The sequence below is a fragment of the Geospiza fortis genome, unplaced genomic scaffold, assembly GCF_000277835.1.
Source record: "Geospiza fortis unplaced genomic scaffold, GeoFor_1.0 scaffold27, whole genome shotgun sequence".
In the NCBI taxonomy this organism is placed as follows: Eukaryota; Metazoa; Chordata; class Aves; order Passeriformes; family Thraupidae; genus Geospiza; species Geospiza fortis.
Window position 1 is genome coordinate 2,618,766 of NW_005054329.1, and position 6,861 is coordinate 2,625,626.

Consider the following 6,861-nt stretch of genomic DNA (forward strand, 5'->3'; position numbering starts at 1 on the left):
ATGGCTCCAGCTCCCCTCCACCTCACAGCCATGGAGCTGCTGGTCTCCCTTTGCAAGCAAAACTCCCAGAAATAGTTATCAGCAACAAAACTCTTGCCCACTTGGAAACCATGTGCTTAAGGAGCCGGGAGTGGATGGGTATCAGCTCCTGGGATCTGCATCCCGGGATTTCTGCTGCTGCCGAGTTTAACCAAGGAAACAGCAGAGAGGGAGGGAAGCCTGTGCCTCCTCTGACACCTTTTGCCGGCAGAAATCCCTGTGTCAACATGACGCCCTCGCCGAGGGAGCGGGACAATGGTGGCGGCTCTGCCCTCCGGCCGCAGCCCGCATTTCTGCCCCCCTCCCCTGGAAACCCCCCTTTTGTGGGGAGCAGCAGGCCCTGTGAAAGGGCGGTCTGTCGCCCTGCCTTTTGACTTGGAGGCCTGTGTCTAACATTTTAATAGGGGCTGGGGGCCGGGGACAGCCCCTCCCCGTCCCTGCTGCTCCCCCGTGGGGTCACTCTCCCAGCCCGCCCCAAAGCATCCCAGAGGACAGGAACATTCCTCCACCTGCTCCAGAGGAGCCAGCCCATGGCTTCACCAGTCAGGAGAGCCTTTGGGAAGATCTCATCCTGTTCCACTCAAGCAGGGATGCTCCAGCAGGATGGGACCGCTGAGGACATGCTCTCCTCCATGGCTGCAGAAAATTCCTTAAAATAAACCACGGGACATTCACAAATGCTCCATCCCCAGGCAGTGATGCCAGCAGGGAGTGTGTGGCCCTTGAGGTCCCCATCACCCTGCTGACAAAGCCAAAAGCTGCAGAGCCAAGGGCTCCTTGCCCTGCTCCTCTTGGGGACAGGTGTGACAGCATCACATCACACCACAGAGGATGAGGAGGAACTGGCAGCAGCATGCCAAACTCAGGCCTGACAACAGATCCTGCACAGCCCAGAGGGTAAAGCAAAGCTGGCACTGCCACTCTCAGCCATGGTGAGTTTAAACCAAGCCCAAAGGCACAGGTTGCCCACCCCTGGGTGCCCCTGTGGCCCCCAGCCCTCCCAGCCCACTCGTCTGCAGAGTGCCCCTTCTATTAAATAAGGGCAGCGTTATAGCATCATTAAAACTTAATAAATCCATTTCCCATATAAATACCATTAAATCCAGGTTTTGGGGAAGGGAATTAGGGTGAAAACTTGTTAAAAGAAAATTACTTCGGCGCAAATAAATTTTTGCAACTTGACTGAGCATGAAAGTTTCCCATTAAAATGCGACTCGGCTCCCTTTGCTGGAAATGTGCAAGAGCCTAATAACCATGGCCTAAACATTAACTGTTTAACTGGCTTTTCCAATATTAACTCCAGGCTGCCACGGGGGGAAGGGGAGGACGTGACGGGTGAGAGCTTTAAGCAGACATTAATTACTGCAGTGTGAGGGAGGCACACCCTGAGCTCACCAGCATCCTGCTCCCATGGCACACACTGCGATTCTGGGTTTGTTCTGTGCAGGGCCAAGAGTTGGATTCAATGGTCCTTGTGGGTCCTTTCCAGCTCAGGGTGTGCTGGGATTCCCAACAGAACTGGTTTTGGGTATGGCTGGCTTGAAGCACAGCGTGAATTCTGCTGCATGTGGTAGGCATGAGTTGGGCTCAGCGATCATGGTACGTTGTTTCCAACTGAAAATATTCTTTCTGGGGGCAGAGCCCTCCATATAGCCCAGCCAAACATCTCTCCCCCATCCCCAACACCTCACAGAGGTTTTATTCCTGCATCTCTCGCACCCAGCACTGCATTTACCAATGGGAACCTCCAGCCCCAGAGCAGCTGTGGCTGCCCCTGGATCCCTGGAAGTGTCCCAGGCCAGCTTGGACAGGGTTTGGAGCAACCTGAGCTAGTGGAAGGTGTCCCTGCACACTGGCAGGGGGTGGAACAAGACCTTTAAAGTCACTTCTAACACAAACTATGCCACAGTTCCATGGTCACCCTTTTAACCACCAGCAAATTGCTTGAGATATGTGGAAACCCCAACACTGTCCTGTAACACAGACCTGCCCATGAGGAGGTGACAGGAGAGGACCTGACCCACCAGATGTGCACGAGAGGAAGGCAGAGTCCAGATGTGGGTGTCCAGGTGTGGACAGGCAACATCACACCTGGCCAGATGCTCAGCTGGAAGCAGTGCTGAGCTGCTCTACCAGCACAAGGTGTTAAACCCTGGGGAGTTCCCAGGTGGGCACCTCTAACTGTCCTGGGGAGCTGCCATGGTCTGGAGTCACTGGGACCAGCAGGATGCTGCAAAGACCTCCCACAGGAGCTCTGCTGTAAAATCCAGCCAGCAGGGCCTGACCCTCACACCTCTCTGCTCCTGGGTGCCTCCACACTCAGAGACCCAACAGATCAAAAATCCAGCATTTCCCCTCGACACCAGAGCAGATTTCTGACCTTATTCCAGAACTCTGGAATAAGGAAATCCAGGCTCAGGAGGGCACCCTGCAGCAAGGCAGCATCAGGATTTGGGCAAGGCAGAGGGATTTGGGCACAGTTGCTGGGATGGGGGGGATGCAGCACCATCACCCAGGCACAGGGCTCAGCACCACGTGCCAGGGGCATGTAATGAGATGAAAACACCATTTGGGAAGAAACTGGAACCATCCCAAACCATCACTTCTCCAGACTGCTGGTCTTTCTAACTCTGAACACAAAGCAGAGCTGCAGGAATAGCCCAGCTTGGGGAGTGGTGAGTGAGGAGCCCAAGTGCCCCTTGGTGCTGCCCCATCCCGGGCAGCAGAAGGAGCCTGGCAGGTCCCCGAGGATGCCTGCACACAGCCCTGAGTGCAGCAGGGGACTCTGAACACCTTCTTGACCAGGAAGAAGGCAGGACTCAACCCAGACCCCGCACCGGGTCTGCTTTCCCAGCAGGGTTTAAGTTACATCCCAGAGGCTCTTCCCCTCTGCAGCCCCAACAGATGGTGCAAAACCTTCACCTGGCAGCACGTTAACCACAGAGAAGTCTCCATCCAGATCCAGAGCTCACCAGCTCTCCCTAAGCGCACCCTGGGGCTACTCCCTCGTTAAACACGCTGATGCCCTATAAAATTCACATTCCACTCATGTACACACGCTGCCACCACTTGGGACACCAACCAACACGAGCAAAACAAGGGTCACCACACCCCCAGGCCTGGAAAAAGCAGGTTAATTTCCAAACAATGTTATTTTAAAACTTGCTAACTGCCTCCTGATGATGTTGTCCAAGCCCTTAATTGGTGAATAGCCTGGCCTAGCAGTGACTTATACGTGTCACCCTCGTGCTACATACAACAAACCATAATAGCCTGCGAGGTGAGGTATCAGCTGGAACAAATGGACGTGCTGTGGCTGCCAGCAGGGAGGAGGACAGCGAGTCAGGTGTTGAGATGGAAGAGATTTTGGTGGAATAAAACATACCCATACCATGGAGTGAGTGACCTCCAGCCCCAGGCAGCAGAGCCCCGCGTGCTGCTTCACACCACGAGACCATGGAGATTGAAGATGCCCCTGCTCACTGCAGAGGACCTTTAAAGGTCCCTCCTGACCTAAACCATTCTGTGAGCACACAGCTTGAGTGCCTGGTGGGGAACAGCCCCACTCAGGTGAGGTAATGAGCACCACTGTGAGTTCCTGACCCCTTCTGCATCACCCCATCTCTCCTGCTACTCTCTGCACTGTGGGACCTGCTGAGATATCTCCTCTCAAACACTTTCCATGCAGAACAACCCTCTGGCCACCACAGGTATCCAAGCCATGGACAAACCAAGCAAACAACCTCAGCCCAAGCAATAAAACCCCAAGGATGCAGAGCAGAAGTGAGTGGGACCACCTGAGACAACTGATAACCATCGAGGCACCTTGCAGAGAGCAGAGACACAAACAGATTCTCTTAGACAACAGCTAAAACCCCCACTGCTGTCTCAATGACCTCAGCAGCTGGGCTTCAGTTTCTATTCCACTGGAATCCACAACAGGTGACACTTTGGTATTTTTAATCTCCCCTCTTACCCATTTCCACCTTGTTCTTTCCGAGAATGAGATCAGACTCCAAAGAGCCGGCAAGAGTTCTCAACATGGCTGAATCACTGCTCCTCTACTTCTTTAAGAGCTTCCTCTGGTTGATTGTTCAACACTCCACCCTCTTCCTCTCCAGCACCAAGACTGCATTTTTTCTTTGTTATTATTTCATGGAAATAACGTTGGGTTAAAGCACATGAGAAAAACCAAACCAGAAGGAAACTTCCGCCCTTTACAATGAGATAACAATGACTGAGCAGTTGAATAACTTGAAGGGCACAGAAACTCGCGGGGCTCACATCACTCCTCTGCCTTCCTGGTTGTCTCCTGAAAGAGTTTTGAGCTAAAATAATCACCTCTTCCCGCCATGGCCCCCTTCAGAATGTTTCTTCCCATGTTTCTGGCCCGCTGCCCGTGGAAGCTGGTGGTGGCAACGGGCACCAGCTCAGGAGCCACTGCCCTGGCTGAACGACAACGCTGTGCTGATTCATAAACAGAGGAAGTACTTTAGCAAACTGACTTTTCCCCCTTTTCAGCACAAGCCCAGTGATTAATTTAACTTATTCTCTCCCTCCACCATCTCTTTTGCTTCTCTGAGCAAGAGGAGAACCCAGGCACGGCTCCTCTGGCTTTAATGGTGAGAGGCTGGTGGGGCAGGGCTGGAAGCTCAGCCCTCTTTCAATGCCATCTGCTTTTAACTAGCAGAGCAAGGGAGGTCCTGGGAATAAATGTCACATGACACAGGGAGCTAAAATCAGCCCGGCTCATTTGCAGGGATGCCAGTCAAAGCTAGAGTTATCCAACAGTCTAATTAGGAGCTATCACTAGAAGTCAAAAACAACCTCTTGGAAAAACCTTCTCATTTAGTCTGGGAAAATGCCTTAGTCCAAGGCAAGAGCCTTTTCTGGGATGCCACAGCTCCCCAGCACCACAGAACCTCCCGCCAAGCCCCGCAGCAGCCACCAACTCCAGCCTGGACCTTTTAAAGCTCCAGCTCTGGGACAAAAACACCCAGAGCCTTCAGCTGGGGTGTGTGCAAGACCCACAAACCTGCTGCTGCTCTGCCTGCACTGAAAGACCCGGATAACCCTGCCAAGATGGAGAGCAGCTCCAAAGGAGCCTAATTAGGGGGCTTCTGTCTCAAGCCCTCCAATCCAATGCTTGGTCCCTCCACTCAATTAAAGCCCTGCGTGCCCTGCACCGCCTGGCAAAGGGACAAGCAAGATAAGGCACCTGGAGCTTTACAAACTATCTTTGTAAAATAACAAAAAGCAGAGAAAGCTCCTGGTCTTGCACTGGCAGTTTCCTTTTCGTAGCAGGGCTGATAACCTGGGCTTGGAGTTATCAGAGTTGGCTTCACGTAACCCAACGAGCTCTGTCCCGCCACAAGTGCTGGGACACTCGTCCTCTGGAGCAGCATCCCCCTCGTACACTATTTATTTCACTCCACTTTCTAATTGGATTTGTGGGGGCAGCACAAAGGGGCTTTATGGCCAAACTTTGTTAAGTGCCAGGCCGAGCAGAGATGTGGCCAGCAGCCAAAATGGTGCATTTCACGCAGGCGCCAAAGGGCAGTGCCAAGCTTTTCTGTGTCTGCTATCTTGTGCTCTTGGCTCTGCTTTGTTTAAGAAGCTTGCAAGCAAAGCTCCTCGTCAAGAGATATTCAAACAAAGTGAAAAACCGGGATTTTGTGAGTTGCTATCAGGTAACTTGGGAAGTTGCACCTCCTTCAGTCTGGCTGTACCTCCAGTATCTGCCCCCATCGCCCTGCACGGGACAAGAGCTTTCACACAGCCAGAGCACACACCTTGAGCTCCTGCAAAAATAACTCACACACGCTCACAAGGCATCTGCAGCCAAGAGAGAAGTGGTTATTCACAGCCAGCAACCAAGAACTTCTTTAAAGTTAACTTTTTCTCTTAAAAAAAAGCCCAACCCACCCCGAGCCTACTTTGGAGGCTTCTCCAAATAGAGCTCGCACACATCAGGTCTAATTAGATTCCATCACCATCTGCACATGAAATGTAAATCAGGAGTTGCAGAGACTTAAGAAAAAAAGGAAAGAATGACCACAAGGAAAAGGAGGGGTGCAAGGTTGGGGAGGGGGTGGAGGGTTGGGCATTCTGGGAAGCCATACATGATTAGTCACACAGCATTAATCTGCCTCCCTTAACAATAGCTGCCGAATTTCGACCGAATCCCAGCTGTCGCTCTTTGAATGAAAGAAAACAAGATTTAGAGCGTCAAGCGTTGGTAAGGGCTTCTGTGCAAAAAAAAGTGGCGTGCATTCATTAGTGCCTCACAAAGGGACCCAGCCTTTGTCCATTAAATTGCTCATGTGCCTGATTGATTTGCTGATTTATTTGCACCAAAGGGTTGGGGGGCTCAGCTTGGAGAAGGGGGCGGGAGGTGCCCGGCGACTGGGCAGAGTAACGGCACCCAGGCGGATTTGCAAAAAAGCAACACACATTGTCAAGGGAAACTGCCATTCAACAGGTTGGGATTGGAAATGCCTTCAGGTTCCTCCGCCGAGGACTTCCCATTTGGAAATTTGGGGTGGGTGGGAACGTCTCTCTGCCTGCTCACAGCTCAGGCCGTGTTCAACAGGCAGAGGGGAAATCTGGCCGGAAAACAGAGCCTTGCCCATTCACATTTCTTTTATGGAATAGTTTTAAAAAGGGAGCTGGAGTCTTATTCATTTCTCTTGGTTATTGTTCCCTGGGAGCCTGCAGTGAATCGGCCATCGCTGCGGTGGGTCGGTTGGTCCTTCAAAGAGTCCCAACGCTTTACACATCCGTTTCCCCACAATCAGCTTGGAGAAAGACCCAGTCTGGGTG

The 6,861-nt window shown here is 52.2% G+C and overlaps 1 protein-coding gene across 1 annotated transcript in view; it reads right to left on the reverse strand.

The window, feature by feature from the left end:
• NOTCH1 (notch receptor 1) overlaps positions 1-6,861 on the reverse strand; it is a 41,347-nt gene that overhangs the window by 33,251 nt on the left and 1,235 nt on the right. The window lies entirely within an intron of this gene.